The sequence below is a fragment of the Oncorhynchus kisutch genome, linkage group LG27, assembly GCF_002021735.2.
Source record: "Oncorhynchus kisutch isolate 150728-3 linkage group LG27, Okis_V2, whole genome shotgun sequence".
Classification (NCBI taxonomy): Eukaryota; Metazoa; Chordata; class Actinopteri; order Salmoniformes; family Salmonidae; genus Oncorhynchus; species Oncorhynchus kisutch.
Window position 1 is genome coordinate 37,302,939 of NC_034200.2, and position 19,243 is coordinate 37,322,181.

The window sequence follows — 19,243 nt, forward strand, 5'->3', positions numbered from 1 at the left end:
CGGAATTCAGTGCGATCAATTCAAATGAACAGTACCAGTCAAAAGTTTGGACATACCTAGGATGGTTTTTCAGAAATTTTACTATTTTCTACATTGTAGAATAATGGAAGATATTAAAACTATGGAATCATATAGTAACCAAAACAGTGTTAAACAGATTCTTCAAAGTAGCCACCCCTTTGCCTTGACAGCTTTGCATTCTCTCAACCAGGCTGGTGTTTTGCAGGTATTATTTAATGAAGCTGGCAGTTGAAGACTTGTGAGGTGTCGGTTTATCAAACTAGACACTAATGTACTTGTCCTCTTGCTCAGTTGTGCACCGGGGACTCCCAATCTTTATATTCTGGTTAGGGCCAGTTTGTGCTGTTCTGTGTATGGAGTAGTGCACAGCGTTGTACGAGATCTGTTTCTCAACTAATCTAAAGAAGGCCAGTTTTATTGCTTCTTTAAATCAGCACAACAGTTTTCAGCTGTGCTAACATACATTGCAATAGGGTCTTCTAATGATCAATTAGCCTTTTAAAATGATACTTGGATTAGCTAACATGCCATTGGAACACAGGAGTGATGGTTGCTGATAAATGTAGATATTCCATTTATTTATAAATCTACCATGTCCAGCTACAATAGTCATTTACAACATTTTCTGATTAATTTGATGTTATTTTAAAAATGGACAAAACATTTCTAAGTGACCCCAAACTTTTGAACGGTAGTGTAAGTCTGTCTAAAAAAAAAAGTATTCACCCCCCTTGGCGTTTTTTCTTATTTTGTTGCATTACATGTAATGGAACACTCGACTGGTTTAAGGGGAAACATTTGTGTCTTGGAAGGGCCTAGTCAAAGCCCAGACATCAATCCAATTGAGAATCTGGGGTATGACTTAGATAGCGGAACCCATCCAACTTGAAGGAGCTGGAGCATGTTTGTCTTGAATGGGTAAAACTCCCAGTGGCTAGATGTGCCAAGCTTAGAGACATGCAGCAAAGGGTGGCTCAACAAAGTATTGACTTGGGGGATGAATAGTTATGCTACACTGAGCTCTGTTTTTGTCTCATTTGTTTCACAATAAAAAGTATTATTTTCATCTTCAAAAGTGGTAGACATGTTCTGGAAATCAAATGATACAAACCCATTTTAATTCCAGGTTTAAAGGCAACAAAATAGGAAAAATAACAAGCGGGGTGACTACTTTCACAAGCCACTGTATAGAAATGATGAAGTGGAGCAGAGGTTCTATACAGGCAATCCAAGACAAGCATGGGAAGAGAAAACAATATGGCAGACTGTTCTTATGGTTCAGACTGTTCTTACTGTTGATTTTAAAGACGAATGTAAACAAAATGTGAGAGTATGTCCAGATAAGAGAACGAGGTGGCCTCATGCTTGTCAAATATTAAGCCACACGAAGGTCTGCGCCGACCAGCTCAAAGGCGTTCACACACGACTGTTTCAACTCCTGCTGAGCACCTGTACAGTGCCAAAATCCTGGAAGGTTTCGACCATTGTACCGGTGCCTAAAATGTCACTGGCCAAATCACCTTTGACCTTTGGCCCTCACGCCCCTTTTTGCCAAATGCATGGAAAGGGTTGTTAGTAAGCACCTTACCCTTTCCATAGCAGATCAACTGGACCCGTTACAGTTTGCCTGTAAGGCACAGAGGGAGACTGAGGGTGCTACACTGACGTTGGTGAACATGGTGGCTAGTTACCTTCAACATGCAAAATCATATGCACACATTTAAATGTATTGATTTTAGCTCAGCTTTGAATACAAATACACACGGCTGAAACGATTACTGGACCGCCCAGAGGGTCCTCATGAACGGGGCCCTCTCTGATTAACTGACCCTGAACACAGGGGCACCCCAGGGGTGTGCTTTCACCGTTGTTCTATCTACACTAACGAGATGAAAATCAGAGGAAACAATGTGAGCCTTTTCAAGTACGCGGATGACATGGCTCTGGTAGGACTCTTAAAAAAAAAAAGATGCTATATCAGATGGGGATAGCTATTTTAAACAGACCAACAACCTTCAAGACTGGTGTTGGTCAAGTGCCCTCCACATCAATGTGGAAAAGACAAAAGGAGCTGATAATCAATGGCAACAACTTACCAATGTCCCAACCAGTGGAGGTGGTTGAGTGTTACAGAAAATGCATATTTTAAAGCCAGCCAATCTGTTCTTAAATCAGGAAATTTTAAGGGGTTTGGGGTCAGCCAGGATGTACAGCAGCTTGGTGGAGAGCATCCTCACGTTCAATATGACAGTCTGGTATGGTAGGCTGTCATTGTAAAAATATCTACATTATAATAATGGTAATCTGAGGGTGAGAAGCAAAAGCAAACTGACCAGAAGAGTAAACACAGCCAGCAAAGTAATTGGTCGACCACAGGCACATTTGAGTATTCTGTTCCGCAAAGGGGGCACTGGCGATCCCTCAGTTCGAGACGCTTCCCTCTGGCTGGCGCTTCAGAATGCCCAAGAAGAACGTGTTTAAACATGAATTTATTCCTTGTGCTGGACTACTAAATGCAAAGTAAATTGTATCGATATATGCAAACTCAGCAAAAAAAGAAACGTCCCTTTTTCCGGACCCTGTCTTTCAAACATAATTCACAGATCTTCATTGTAAAGGGTTTAAACACTGTTTCCCATGCTTGTTCAATTAATAATGAATGAACATGCACCTGTGGAACGGTCGTTAATCTTAGGGATAGTTCATCTTAGGGATAGTTCATTTTCGCCTAATTGACATACCCAAATCTAACAGCCTGTAGCTCAGGCCATGAAGCAAGGATATACGTACCATTTGAAAGGAAACACTGATGTTTGTGGAAATGTGAATTGAATGTAAGAGAAAATACTTTTTCTACCACAATCTTTGAAATGCAAGAGAAAGGTCTCATTTTTCTACAATATACAGTATTTATGGGCATTTCTTTTTTACAATCATCAATATATGACACATAATGCCACGTTATTCCTTCCACCTAAAGAAAACACCATGCCACATGGGGGCATATTGTGCAATACCCTTCCCTAATTCAAATAGTGTCCACAAGATGGCAAAGTATCAGACAGATAACTACAAGATTTTGTGTGAAGTCCCCAGGTACATTTGGGCAAATCGTGAGACTTTCATATTACATTTTTCGGCAAGAATATCGGAAAAGGCATGCTGTCGCAAAAGGTTAGCGCCTAAATTTTACGACCGAGACTCCCATAAAGCCCATCTAGCTAGCTTTGTTTGACCCCGATTGGTGCTTATTTGACAAAGATAGTCGTTCAAAGGAAGACCGGCCGCGTCATAAAGGCATCGCTCTCTGACCAAATTTGGTGTCCTATAGGACATACGAAGTCTGGTTAAATTCTAGGATCTCCGAGGAATACATACAAACGTGAATTGACCGGTTGAAACAATGTTTCGGGTTAGGTTTTCACCGATTCCTTTCTTTGCAAATTGAACGAGAGGAAATACAAAATTCTTTGTGCATGCAATATGGACATGAAAAAGGATTTTATCTAACAAAACGACATTTCATGTTATCGCTGGGACCCTTTGAGTGATAAATCAGAGCAAGATTTCAGAATGTAAGTACACATTTCACCTTCAGAGGTGAATTTATCAAACCTATGGTGGTGAAAAAGTTGTTAGGAGCTCTCAAACAATAGCATGGCATTTTTTCGCAGTAATAGCTACTGTAGATTGGACAGTGCAGTTATACTAATAAGAAATTAAGCTTTCAGCAGATATAAGACACTTAATGTACCGACACTTGTTTCTCTAAAATCTGCGATGTTGACATAAGGCGCTGCACGATTTACAACTGTCCCATTAGTTTACAGACGGTAGGCAATTAAGGTCACAGTTATGAAAACTTAGGACACTAAATCAAATCAAATTTATTTATATAGCCCTTCGTACATCAGCTGATATCTCAAAGTGCTGTACAGAAACCCAGCCTAAAACCCCAAACAGCAAGCAATGCAGGTGTAGAAGCACGGTGGCTAGGAAAAACTCCCTAGAAAGGCCAAAACCTAGGAAGAAACCTAGAGAGGTACCAGGCTATGTGGGGTGGCAAGTCCTCTTCTGGCTGTGCCGGGTGGAGATTATAACAGAACATGGCCAAGATGTTCAAATGTTCATAAATGACCAGCATGGTCCAATAATAATAAGGCAGAACAGATGAAACTGGAGCAGCAGCACGGCCAGGTGGACTGGGGACAGCAAGGAGTCATCATGTCAGGTAGTCCTGAGGCATGGTCCTAGGGCTCAGGTCCTCCGAGAGAGAGAAAGAAAGAGAGAGCACACTTAAATTCACACAGGACACCGAATAGGACAGGAGAAGTACTCCAGATATAACAAACTGTGACCCTAGCCCCCGACACAAACTACTGCAGCATAAATACTGGAGGCTGAGACAGGAGGGGTCAGGAGACACTGTGGCCCCATCCGAGGACACCCCCGGACAGGGCCAAACAGGAAGGATATAACCCCACCCACTTTGCCAAAGCACAGCTCCCACACCACTAGAGGGATATCTTCAACCACCAACTTACCATCCTGAGACAAGGCTGAGTATAGCCCACACGGCACACGCCACAGAACTAAAGAGGCCTTTCTACTGGCTCTGAAAAACACCAAAATAAAGATGCCCAGGGTGCCTGCTCATCTGCATGAACGTGCCTTAGGCATGCTGCAAGGAGGCATGAGGACTGCAGATGTGGCCAGGGCAATAAATTGTCCGTACTGTGAGACGCCGGACAGCTGATCATCCTCGCAGTGGCAGACCACACGTAACACCTGCACAGGATCGGTACATCCGAACATCACACCTGCGGGACAGGTACAGGATGGCAACAACTGCCCGAGTTACACCAGGAACGCAGAATCCCTCCATCAGTGCTTCTGACTGTCCGCAATAGGCTGAGAGAGGCTGTGCTTGTAGGCCTGTTGTAAGGTAGGTCCCCACGAGACATCACCAGGCACAAACCCACCGTCGCTGGACCAGACAGGTTTGGCAAAAAGTGCTCTTCACTGACGAGTCGTGGTTTTGTCTCACCAAATGATCGGATTCGCGTTCATCGTCGAAGGAATGAGCGTTACACCGATGCCTGTATTTTGGAGGTGGAGGGTCCATCATGGTCTGGGGCGGTGTGTCACAGCATCATCGGACTGAGCTTTTCATTGCAGGGAAGACATCCTCCTCCCTCATGTGGTACCCTTCCTGCAGGCTCATCCTGACATGACCCTCCAGCATGACAACGCCACCAGCCATACTGCTCCTTCTGTGCCTGATTTCCTGCAAGACAGCCCGGATCTCAATCCCATTGAGCACGCCTGGGACCTGTTGGATCGGAGGGTGCGGGCTAGGTCCATTCCCCCCAGAAATGTCTGGGAACTTGCAGGTGCCTTGGTGGAAGAGTGGGGTAACATCTCACAGCAATAACTGGCTAATCTGGGGCAGACCATGAGGAGGAGATGCACTGCAGTACTTAATGCAGCTGGTGACCACACAAAATACTGACTGTTACTTTTGACCCCCCCTTTGTTCAGGGACACATTATTCCATTTGTTAGTCACGTCTCAATTGTTGAATCTTATGTTCATACAAATATCTACACATGTATCTTTTTTTGCTGAGTTTATTAATCCAACCCTTCCCCATTACTCTTCTATTTCCAGGAGTACATAGGACCTGATGGGGTTGGTGGATACCAGCACGTGGTTCTCCTGGCCAAGGGTCTGCTGGAGGGGCCATGGATCTCTGGGAAACTCTTCCAGAGAGACAAGACGGCTGTCTCCTACCCTGAGAGGTTCCAGAACCGAGTCCTGCAGGGGCGCTTCAAAAATTCAAAGACCTCAAACGTGAAGAGATACGTACTGCACATTGTTCTAATCTCACTAACTCACTTCACACAAAGCCACATGTATTTCTCACTAACAATCTAATTTAGCTCCCTGCTTGGGCAAGGCTCTGGACCTGGGAACCAGGTCAACAGGTGAGCTGCCATCCTGGGGGACAACAAGAGAATCAGGAACATAGTGCTGGGCAGCCCAAACCTGAAGATCCAAAAAAGGCTGCGTCTGTTCGAGGTCAACAAGTTGACCTTGACACAGTGGTACATTTTATATGTAGTTGACAGTGTTACTGATAACAATGACACTTTTTGTCACACAGGTACATGTCCTCTACAGAAAAACCCAGTCTACCGACCGAGGCTGAAATGACCCCCCTCCCTAGGGAGAGTGAGGGGAATAGAGTGCGCATTGGCCCAGTCATCGGATTGTCTACCTGGGGTTCCAGCTAGCCACTGATTATGAAGGCTTGAATTTCGGATCCGACGGGCTGCCCTGTTGCTAGCCTTACGAAGGTTTTATCCGAATCACATGGTGATGGTGCATTTTGGCATAACAATTTTGGGTCTCATGTCATCTGCCCACACGCACAACACAGCGATTGTTTGCCCAACTATGACTGGACCCAGTGAGGCACCGTCATCAGTTGTTGGTAGTTCCTCTCACTCAGAGCAGACCTGAACTATTGGAGAGACCCATGCATTTTGATGCAATGAATCCCAATAGGCAGTGTCATCCTACATTCCAGTGTATACAGACGCTTCCTCACCCTTCCTGTAGCGTCGTGATGGGTCCATTTGCTGTTATCTAGTGGACATTTTGCTCAATTGCCCTCAGCTATGGTTAGACTGTTGTTGTTCATGTTTTCCTGTGTTCTACTGTACTATGGAATATATAGCTTTCTTATTCTTGACACTTCTCCCAGTCATATTGAACTTTTTAGGAATAGGAGGCAGCATTTTCACGAATTGTGTGCCCATAGTGAACAGCCTCCTACTCTGTCCCAGATGCTAATATATGCATAGAAAACACTCTGAAGTTTCTAAAACTGTTTGAATTATGTCTGTGAGTATAACAGAACTCATATGGCAGGCAAACTTCCAAACAGGAAGTGGATAATCTGAGGCTGGTCGACTCATCGCCTATTCACATCCCAGAAAGATATGGATCTGTTCGCACTTCCTACGCCTTCCACCAGATGTCAACAGTCAGTAGAACATGGAATGAAGCCTCTAGTGTGATGTGGGGCCGGATGGCAGCTATTTGAGTCAGTGGTCTGGCAGAATGCCAGTTCCACACTACAGGCTGAACCAACTTTGATGTAATGTCCTTAAAACAAGTCAAAATGAGGCTCAGTAGTGTGTGTGGCCTCCACATGCTTGTATGACCTCCCTACAACGCCTGGGTATGCTCCTGATGAGGTGGCGCATGGTCTCCTGAGGGATCTCCTCCCAGACCTGGACTAAAGCATCCGCCAACTCCTGGACAGTCTGTGGTGCAACGTGGCGTTGGTGGATGGAGCGAGACATGATGTCCCAGATGTGCTCAATTGGATTCAGGTCTGGTGAACGGGCGGGCCAGTCCATAGCATCAATGCCTTCCTCTTGCAGGAACTGCTGACACACTCCAGCCACATGAGGTCTAGCATTAGGAGGAACCCAGGGCCAACTGCACCTGCATATGGTCTCATAAGGGGTCTGAGGATCTCATCTCGGTACCTAATGGCAGTCAGGCTACCTCTGGCGAGCAAATTTGTCAATCTGTGCGGCCCCCCAAAGAAATGCCACCCACACCATGACTGACCCACCGCCAAACCAGACTGTCACGTCTGTCACATGTGCTCAGTGTGAACCTGCTTTCATCTGTGAAAAGCACAGGACGCCAGTGGCGGATTTGCCAATCTTGGTGTTCTCTGGCAAATGCCAAACGTCCTGCACGGTGTTGGGCTGTAAGCACAATCCCCACCTGTGGACGTCGAGCCCTCATACCACCCTCATGGAGTCTGTTTCTGACCGTTTGAGCAGACACATGCACATTTGTGGCCTGCTGGAGGTCATTTTGCAGGGCTCTGGCAGTGCTCCTCCTTGCACAAAGGCGGAGGTAGCGGTCCTGCTGCTGGGTTGTTTCCCTCTTACGGCCTCCTCCACGTCTCCTGATGTACTGGCCTGTCTCCTAGTAGCTCCTCCATGCTCTGGACACTACGCTGACAGACACAGCAAACCTTCTTGCCACAGCTCGCATTGATGTGCCATCCTGGATGAGCTGCACTACCTGAGCCACTTGTGTGGGTTGTAGACTCCGTGTCATGCTACCACTAGAGTGAAAGCACCGCCAGCATTCAAAAGTGGTCTGTGGTCACCACCTGCAGAACCACTCCTTTATTGGGGGTGTCTTGCTAATTGCTTATAATTTCCACCTGTTGTCTATTCCATTTGCACAACTGCATGTGAAATTTGTCAATCAGTGTTGCTTCCTAAGTGGACAGTTTGATTTCACAGCAGTGTGATTGACTTGGAGTTACATTGTGTTGTTTTAGTGTTCCCTTTATTTTTTTGAGCAGTGTATGTTGTGTTTTCGCTGTAAAACATTTTAAAAATCGGACACGATAGGTAGATTAACAAGATGTCTATCTTTCATTTGCTGTATTGGACTTGTTAATGTGTGAAAGTTGGGGGGGGGGGTCCTAGACAGAGGATGCAGGCATGATAGAGCAATTGCCCCTGAGAGGGTCAGGTTAGAGTGCCAACTGATTCAGTAATCAGAACCATACAGGTCTTGCGTAGCAGATAGAACGTGTCTTCACAATGGTGTACCACAGAGAATGTGGATCCCGTGTGCTGTCAGGTCGAGAGCGTGCCCTCATTCCTACAGTTCATGTTTGACAAGCAGCGCTCATCCCGCACAGTCTTCAGTCACTCTAGTGAAGGTTAAGACCTCATACAGGTCTAGTCCATAGACCTCATACAGACCGTTGAGCTATGGACTTTATTCTCCCCTCCCCATGCAGAGCAGAGAGGAGAGACTTCATCGCTTGTGCCTGGTGTGTGTTACGTGCAGCACACGGTGATGATTAGATCAACGCCTCAGCTGTTTGTGTGTCACAGTGCTGACGGCTTATGAGGCGGCAGGGCCACCAATACCTAAGAAAGTAGGAGCCCACTCCACTCATGGAGTAGTGGCGGCTGTCGCCCTTTTCAGAGGAACTGGGGGAAGAGGATATTTATGCAGCGGCGTCGTGGTCGTCACCTGTTGGACATGTCGTCTAGCTCGTTCTGTACTCAACGTGGCTGAAGGGAGAACTTGAGTTAAGTAAAGATACGGGACTATTGGGCTGGGTTCCCATTCGGTCCGCTCTTTATGGCAAAGAGAGAGATACATGCGACATGAGCTCTGTTTGACTTTGTCAGTAGGGAATGTCAGGCCTATTTTCTGTCCACGAATCATTAGCTTTGCCTATGGACTGAGTGTGGTGGGTTACACTGAGAAAGTCTTCTAAGTTGGTTCAGCCTGTACTCAGCTTTGCTGATGTGAAGGCTAGAAATGCAGGACGAATGGACAGGGTTTCCATCAGAATGACTACAGTACCTTGCAAAAGTATTCATCCCCCTTGGCATTTTTCCTTTTTTGTTGCATTACAACCTGTAATGTAAATGGATTTTTATTTGGAGTTCATGTAATGGACATACACAAAATAGTCAAAATTGTTGAAGTAAAATAAACAACATTAAAGTGGTGCGTGCATATGTATTCACCCCTTAAGATCTGATGCAACCAATTACTCTCAGAAGACACTTAGGTGAACTTTTATTTAACTGTGTGCAATCTAAGGGTACACACACACACACACACATTCTGAAAGGCCCCAGAGTCTGCAACACCACCAACACCAAGATTCTCTCCAAACAGGTCAGGGACAAAGTTGTGGACAAGTACAGATCAGGGTTGGGTTATAAAAAAAATCAAAAACTTCCAGGCTATCAGAACATCCCACAGAGCACCTTTAAATCCATTATTAAAAATGTTTAAGAATATGGCACCACAACAAACCTGCCAAGAGAGGGCCGCCCACCAAAGAGAGCAAAGATTACCCTGAAGGAGCTGAAAAGCAGAGTTTGTAGTATCTGTCCAAAGGACCACATTAAGGCGTACACAGTATGTGGCCAGAAAAAAGCCATAAATCAGCAAACACATTTGGTGTTCGCCAAAAGACATGTGGGAGATTACCCAAACATATGGAAGAAGGTACTCTGGTCAGATGAGACTTTTTGGCAATCAAAGAAAAACTCTGTCGCAAACCCAACACCTCATCACCCGTAGAACACCAAGCAAGGTGGCGATATTTTTCAAATCGTCAGGGGCCGGGAAACTGATCAAAATAGAAGGAATGCTGGATGCGCTAAATACAGGGAAACCGGTTTGTCAACGGGATTTGAGACTGGGATGGAGGTTTACCTTCCAGCGGGACAATGACGCTAAAGCAACACTCGACTGGTTGAAGGGGAAACATTTCAATGTCTTAGTCAAAGCCCGGACCTAAATCCAATTGAGAATCTGTGGTATGACTTAAAGATTGCTGCATACCAGCGGAACCCATCCAGATTGGTCTTGAAGAATGGTCAAAATTACCAGTAGCTAGATGTACCAAGCTTATAGAGACATAGCTACAAGTCTCTTGGTGTGTAATTGCTGCCAAAAGGTGGCGAATAGTTTTGCACATGTTGTTTTTATTTCTTGTTTGTTTCAAAATGGTAGGCATGTTGTGTAAATCAAATGAGCTCCCCTATATAGAACATATAGTTACCGGAGTTGTAACTCCAGTTCTGTGAGTGGAGCCCCATAGGACTTAAGGCCCTGCCGACCCCCAGTCTCACTGAAGATAATGGGAGGAAGGGACACCTGTACTCCCATTGGCTGCAAGTGTGTGCATAATTTTCACAGGCTATTCGCTCCCTAGGTAGCGGGATAAACCACTAGGAGCAGAGCTCCACTATGGGGCTCCGCTCCACTCATACAACTAGAATTACAACTCCGGTAACTATTGATACGAGAGGTGACAGCAGGGAGTCAACCCCCCCGCCAGCCCCCTACGGACGCCTACTAATCTCTGATTGGTTGCTGCACACCTTCACTTGTTGAAGTTCGGGATAGTCCCAGTTTCCTAAGATCTACTACTGGATAGAGCTTTACAGAGGGCTGGCTTTGGGACTGTGACCAATGCACTCTATAACTCCACAGAATGTAAACAAAGTTAACTTGTTAATATAAAAATACATTTTCGAACAACTTTTTTATGTACATGAATATTTGTTATCCACTATATGTGTGTGTGTGTGTGTGTGTGTGTGTGTATGTAATCAGCTAATTCTTCTTTGGTTTTCACAGCTACATAAAGGCAGCTTGACACCTTGGCTGGGACAAGAATGCATGCTGTCCAACACTATATTTGGAAAAAGGATCAGCAGTTAAGGCCCAAAGGCCCCAGCTGGGGTGTGACAGAATAAAAAGGCAGATGAGTGAAAGAGGAGAGCACAGTGGCTTGTTGGAAAATACAAAGACCCACCTCTACACCTGAAATGTAGCCGTCCATGGTGGCCTGCAGTTCTCTTGTTAATCTTAAACAATACAACTTGAAAGAAAAACAATTACCCCCCCCAAAATGAATGCATTCATACTTAAATATAGCAACATAGTGTGGTATGTTCAATAAGAAACTAATGCCTGTTTTGTCCTTCTGTAGACATTAACCCGATACCAGCTCCAACCAGAAGGTTGTTAACCTCCCAATGCAAACTTTAATGCTGTTTGGTCTACAGATATATGTTCACAGTGACTAAGGAAAATTCTGAATTGACAATGTGCAGACTCAGTGAACACAGCCTGGCCATAGGGACCAGACCCTAAGTTCATTATGTTACCTATAAAAACCTAGTAGTGATCTGCGGTCACAGGCAGACCTGGCTGCCCAGAGATAAGACTGTGGGCACTCTGCCCTGAGAGAAGTAGAAACAGAGCTGCAAGACATATGCAGACATACAGGCAATTTTCTTCAAAATTGTAAAACAAAGATTTAGAAAAAAAGAATCCAATAACATCCTTATTTCATTTTTCATCCCTCATACTGGTTAAATTAGAGTAAGCTTTACTTTCAACAGTAATATTATTTTGTAAACGTACAACATTGAAATAAGTTGTGGGGTAATCCATGTGAATCTTAAGTAGCAGACTGTTCTCACTTTTTCTTTAAATATATGTGGAGAATCAGCAAAGAAGGGTACGTTTAGAATATTTATCTATGTGGAATACAATAATATAAGGGATTCAAAATTGGATAGAGTATTTGAGACAATTGCATTGTGGTAAATTCCAACCGAAGCTCCCAAAAGGCTACATTCTAAATCCAAAGACAGAAGTGCTTTATAAGGACGGCCTCTGACCATCAGTACACGTTCTTTCATTAGTTATCAGAAACAGCCAAGGCATCCAGTCTGAAGATCTTCTTTGGCAAGTAAGGCTAAAGTTGTACTCCCTCCACGTTGAAGAGATGAACACTTGTCATATCGGATGTTATCTTGCTGAAAATAATGATTTTTGTTAGGAGAAAAAGATGAAATTAGAATTGAACAAAATGTGTATTTTTAAAGTAGAAGTCTGTTTGTTTATGACTTTTTTCTGTTTTGAAGCGTATTACCTTCTTCACATCTTTGTGGAGAACACAGTCAATGTAGGGGTCAGTGCTGTCATGGAAGTCTTTGCTGCAAACAACACAGTTTATATAGGGCTGCAGAGACAAAGAAAGCACATTAAGTAAAAATGTATAGACGTGGTAGATATTATTTTTTATTTTTTTTAACCTTGATTTAACTAGGCAAGTCAGTTGAACAAATTCTTATTTACAATGACAGCCAAACCCGGACAATGCTGGGCCAATTGTGTGCCGCCCTATGGGTCTCCCAATCACGGCCGGATGTGATACAACCTGGATTCAAACCAGGGACTGTAGTGACACCGCTGCGCAACATGGGAGCCCTAAACAATAAACACTGAATTCCTACATGGGTGAGCTTGTACTGACCTCCTTCATAGTCCAGAGTCAAGGTAAATTCAATATTTTAACTGAAATCTACACCTCTTGTGCTTCAGCTTCACTATCTACGAATCAGAAATGATCACAGAGGGCTACAACTCTAATCACACACATGGAGGATCCTTACTACTGCCGTGAAGCACTGCTCTAAACCAGAGCATGGAGTTGAATGTATCCTTTACAAAGAAAACTATTTCAAATAGTATGTGGATATTTAAGACACACAGCTATGGCATGTTACCAAGCGATAAGAGGATATGAACTACTCACCCTTCTGGATTTAAAGCTACATTCAGGGTGATGTTTATGTTCACTATCACTACTGGCCTTAGGGCAGTCTGTTGCTTTCAACAACAAGTTGATTTTAAATTCCCGAGCACTGATCTGTAGACAAAGATGGAAGGAGCCATTTATCATTTTTATGATAAACAGTGAATCATACATGAAAAAAATAAATTTAAATCTTACCTCAGATTGTCCAAGAACTTGTAAAAAATTGAGGTGTTCTTTTGGATTCTTTTTCTGAAACGCACTATTCTTATTTGCATATCTTATAGCCATGTCAACATGTTTCTTGTCAACCTCCCTCAACATATCATAGTTGCTCTGTCCGTTAGCTATAAACAGCAAGGCTGCTGATGTGACCAGCAGAACACTCAGGAGGCCACTCATCTCCATCTCAACACTGGACAGTTAGACACAATGCTAATAGGTATAAATGTACATACAGATCAAACATTAACTTTGGTTCAAGGACTTTCACTCAAGTTCATTGGATCTTGGTCCAGTGCAGAGCAAATAAAGATGCTTCATATGTTGTCTTGCTAAAGTCCAGTGACATTTTCATGAGCGCACGCCAAAACAATAGTGTTAACACAACATGCTGACTACACTCGGCACGCGCTTGCGTCCGCATTTTGATTTTGTCCATCCACACCAGACGCAATCAGGACAAGTAGGTTGAAATATCAAAACAAACTCTGTCCCTCCCCCAAAGTAATATCATTGGTTCAATGTTGTTAGCGCCTTTTCTTGCCAGTTTACAATAAATAGTAGTTGCACTTTCAGACGTCCCTTGTTTCTTCCTTTATTTAAGCTCTGGCACAAGGCTGTGTACAAATGCCTCATCCTTCAAGGTAGCAGCAGAAGGGATTGGCTTCCTGACAAACGCAAGCAGCTCTTCATCCACATCTTAATGGTTGACCTTGTGTTTTATTTTTCTTGGCTGCCAGTCTTGAGCCATGTCTGTTAGTGGTTGGTGTTGACTGTTGTTCAGGTGTCTGAAGCACAGGGTCACCATGTCGTCGGGCTCCACAGGTTATGGATGGAGGCAAATTAGTATTTTCAAGGCTGAGGTTGCCTTTTGAGCTGAAAATAGGTCAACATGTTAATGAAAAGTCAAATGTGTTTAAGTCAACTTTAGAAACCTCAGCTCAGGCTTAATTAATCATTTCTCAAATCTGGGCCACAAAGTCTAACAATGGTGGTTTTCTTCATTGATCTGTTTCACCTGTCTTTGTGCTCATCTCCACCCCCCTCAAGGTGTCGCCCATTATCCCCTGTGTATTTATACCGGTGTTGACAGTTTGTTTTGTTTGTAAAACCTACCAGCGTTTGTTACCCTGCTCCTTCCTAGTTTTGACCGTTCTGCCCTGACCCTGCCTGCCGTTCTGTACCTAGCCCCACCTCACTGGATTATTGACCCCTGCCTGCCTTAGAAATAAATGTTTCTTCGACACTGTCTACATCTGTGGTCACACCTGAAATGTGATATAAGGCACCGATTCATAATCTATAAGCCAGCAGTTGACATTCACCAATCAAGTAGTTACTTAGCAGCTCGACAATAAAGCCAGCAATACTGCAAAACCTTGAGGTTCGGAACTCAGTGCGATCAATTCAAATGAACAGTACCAGTCAAAAGTTTGGACATACCTACGATGGTTTTTCTGAAATTTTACTATTTTCTACATTGTAGAATAATGGAAGATATTAAAACTATGGAATCATATAGTAACCAAAACAGTGTTAAACAGATTCTTCAAAGTAGCCACCCCTTTGCCTTGACAGCTTTGCATTCTCTCAACCAGGCTGGTGTTTTGCAGGTATTATTTAATGAAGCTGGCAGTTGAAGACTTGTGAGGTGTCGGTTTATCAAACTAGACACTAATGTACTTGTCCTCTTGCTCAGTTGTGCACCGGGGACTCCCACTCTTTCTATTCTGGTTAGGGCCAGTTTGTGCTGTTCTGTGTAGGGAGTAGTGCACAGCGGTGTACGAGATCTTCAGTTTCTCAACTAATCTAAAGAAGGCCAGTTTTATTGCTTCTTTAAAATCAGCACAACAGTTTTCAGCTGTGCTAACATACATTGCAATAGGGTCTTCTAATGATCAATTAGCCTTTTAAAATGATACACTTGGATTAGCTAACATGCCATTGGAACACAGGAGTGATGGTTGCTGATAAATGTAGATATTCCATTTATTTATAAATCTACCATGTCCAGCTACAATAGTCATTTACAACATTAACACTTTCTGATTAATTTGATGTTATTTAAAAAAATTGACAAAACATTTCTAAGTGACCCCAAACTTTTGAACGGTAGTGTAAGTCTGTCTAGCTTGGAAGAACAATGTTAGAAAACCTGTACCATGTTTGCTGCTGCGTTATTGATTCAGTTTGTGTGTTTCATGTCTATTCACTACTCGCGTTTGATGTATTGTTCGATGTTCTGTTCCGGCTCAAGAGCTGGTATCAGGAACAGATTATGGAGGCAGGGAAGACGTCACCCGTCAGCCTCAATGAAAGGAGATGAATTCAGGTTAAAAAAAATAGTCCCTTGCAAAAGTATTCACCCCCCTTGGCGTTTTTTCTTATTTTGTTGCATTACATGTAATGGAACACTCGACTGGTTTAAGGGGAAACATTTGTGTCTTGGAAGGGCCTAGTCAAAGCCCAGACCTCAATCCAATTGAGAATCTGGTGTATGACTTAGATAGCGGAACCCATCCAACTTGAAGGAGCTGGAGCATGTTTGTCTTGAATGGGTAAAACTCCCAGTGGCTAGATGTGCCAAGCTTAGAGACATGCAGCAAAGGGTGGCTCTACAAAGTATTGACTTGGGGGGTGAATAGTTATGCTACACTGACCTCTGTTTTTGTCTCTTATTTGTTTCACAATAAAAATTATATTTTTCATCTTCAAAGTGGTAGACATGTTCTGGAAATCAAATGATACAAACCCATTTTAATTCCAGGTTTAAAGGCAACAAAATAGGAAAAATAACAAAACGGGGTGACTACTTTCACAAGCCACTGTATAGAAAGGATGAAGTGGAGCAAAGGTTCTATACAGGCAATCCAAGACAAGCATGGGAAGAGAAAACAATATGGCAGACTGTTCTTATGGTTCAGACTGTTCTTACTGTTGATTTTAAAGACGAATGTAAACAAAATGTGAGAGTATGTCCAGATAAGAGAACGAGGTGGCCTCATGCTTGTCAAATATTAAGCCACACGAAGGTCTGCGCCGACCAGCTCAAAGGCGTTCACACACAACTGTTTCAACTCCTGCTGAGCACCTGTACAGTGCCAAAATCCTGGAAGGTGTCGGCCATTGTACCGGTGCCTAAGATGTCAGTGGCCAAATCACTTTTGACCTTTGGCCCTCACACCCCTTTTTGCCAAATGCATGGAAAGGGTTGTTAGTAAGCACCTTACCCTTTCCTTATCCTTTCCATAGCAGATCAACTGGACCTTCAAGACTGGTGTTGGTCAAGTGCCCACCATCAAAAATGTCCCCATTCCTGCAGCCATAAAGGATTACAACAAGGGCATGGGAGGTGTGGACCTGTCAGACGCACTGATAGGTTACTACAATGTTCTCCAAGACAATCAAATGGTACAAGACATTTTTCTATCATTGCATCGACATTGCTGTGGTGAATTCCTCCAGAAGGAAATGGCTAAGCGCTGTGGACAGCCCCCCATCTCACAGCTAGCCATCTGAGAATCCAGGATGGAGAGACTGGTGAGAGGTAAAAATTCTTTGCATAAATGGCCTACATTACTACAAATATTAATAGCTAATTATGGAAAATAAGATACAGGACATTTCTACATATATTTTTTAATGGCTATATATAATACAAATCGAGGTAAGGGCGATGGAAATGCATTTGGCGGTTGATATGCTTCTGTTGTATGGGTGGCACTGTGCTCACTGTGGCACTGTGCTCTTTTTGAAGGATGGGTCCCGGTCTCTCCAGGGCTATGGGATCCGGCGGGGGGTCGGGGGTGATCTGCTGGGCATTGGGATGAGGGCTTTTAGCGGGTGGACTAGTCGGGACTAATTGGAGGTTTACTTAGTAGCAATGCAAATATCATGGTACTTTTACAAACATATATTTAGATAAATAGGAACTTGCCTCATTATTGCAGTCCTTCTCAAATAGTAGGGCCGAAGTGGACTAAAGCATCCGCCAACTCCTGGACAGTCTGTGGTGCAACGTGGCGTTGGTGGATGGAGCGAGACATGATGTCCCAGATGTGCTCAATTGGATTCAGGTCTGGGGAACGGGCGGGCCAGTCCATAACATCAATGCCTTCCTCTTGCAGGAACTGCTGACACACTCCAGCCACATGAGGTCTAGCATTAGGAGGAACCCAGGGCCAACCCGCACCAGCATATGGTCTCATAAGGGGTCTGAGGATCTCATCTCGGTACCTAATGGCAGTCAGGCTACCTCTGGCAAGCACATGGAGGGCTGTGCGGCCCCCCAAAGAAATGCCACCCCACACCATGACTGACCCACCGCCAAACCAGACTGTCACGTCTGTCACATGTGCTCAGTGTGAACCTGCTTTCATCTGTGAAAAGCACAGGACGCCAGTGGCGGATTTGCCAATCTTGGTGTTCTCTGGCAAATGCCAAACGTCCTGCACGGTGTTGGGCTGTAAGCACAATCCCCACCTGTGGACGTCGAGCCCTCATACCACCCTCATGGAGTCTGTTTCTGACCGTTTGAGCAAGACACATGCACATTTGTGGCCTGCTGGAGGTCATTTTGCAGGGCTCTGGCAGTGCTCCTCCTGCTCCTCCTTGCACAAAGGCCGAGGTAGCGGTCCTGCTGCTGGGTTGTTGCCCTCCTACGGCCTCCTCCACGTCTCCTGATGTACTGGCCTGTCTCCTAGTAGCTCCTCCATGCTCTGGACACTACGCTGACAGACAAAGCAAACCTTCTTGCCCCAGCTCGCATTGATGTCCCATCCTGGATGAGCTGCACTACCTGAGCCACTTGTGTGGGTTGTAGACTCCGTGTCATGCTACCACTAGAGTGAAAGCACCGCCAGCATTCAAAAGTGACCAAAACATCAGCCAGGAAGCATAGGAACTGAGAAGTGGTCTGTGGTCACCACCTGCAGAACCACTCCTTTATTGGGGGTGTCTTGCTAATTGCCTATAATTTCCACCTGTTGTCTATTCCATTTGCACAACTGCATGTGAAATTTGTCAATCAGTGTTGCTTCCTAAGTGGACAGTTTGATTTCACAGCAGTGTGATTGACTTGGAGTTACATTGTGTTGTTTTAGTGTTCCCTTTATTTTTTTGAGCAGTGTATGTTGTTTTTTCGCTGTAAAACAGTTTAAAAAAATCTGACACGATAGGTAGAGGGGGGTCCTAGACAGGTTATAACTACTTTTCAGTGTTCTGATACTTCTAGGTTGGAGTTGTATTTATGACAGCATAGCTATAGTATTGCTTACTAGGTGTGTCCAATTAATTGTGTAACCACTCCCTCTTCCAATTAGGGCTAATTGAAAAGCTATTAAAAAGAGGACCATGTATTCCTTTTTTAGTTTGTACTCCCTGACGAAGGCCATGCAGCCGAAACGCGTCGGTTTAAAAAAAAACTTTGTTTCTATTGAACATGCCATACTAATAAAGGCATTTTAATAAATTATATGAAGAGTGCCTTGGTCATCCTTTCTTATTGGTATACAGACACTTGTCTGACTGGATGGGGAGGGACTTGTCAGGCTCGGGCAGTTGGAGATGTGTGGCCACCCTCGGGACGCCACATCAACCTTCTGGAACTGGAGATCGTTCAACTGGTTATGACCCACTTCATGTCTACCCTATCGGGCCATGACGTACTGGTCTGGTCGGACAACCGAACTACAGCAGCCTACATATATCGCCAAGGGGGAGTCAGGTCTCCTGCACTCCACCGGTTGGCGGAGGAATTGTGGCTGTGGGCTCACGAGCACCTTCACTCGTTGACAGCAGCAC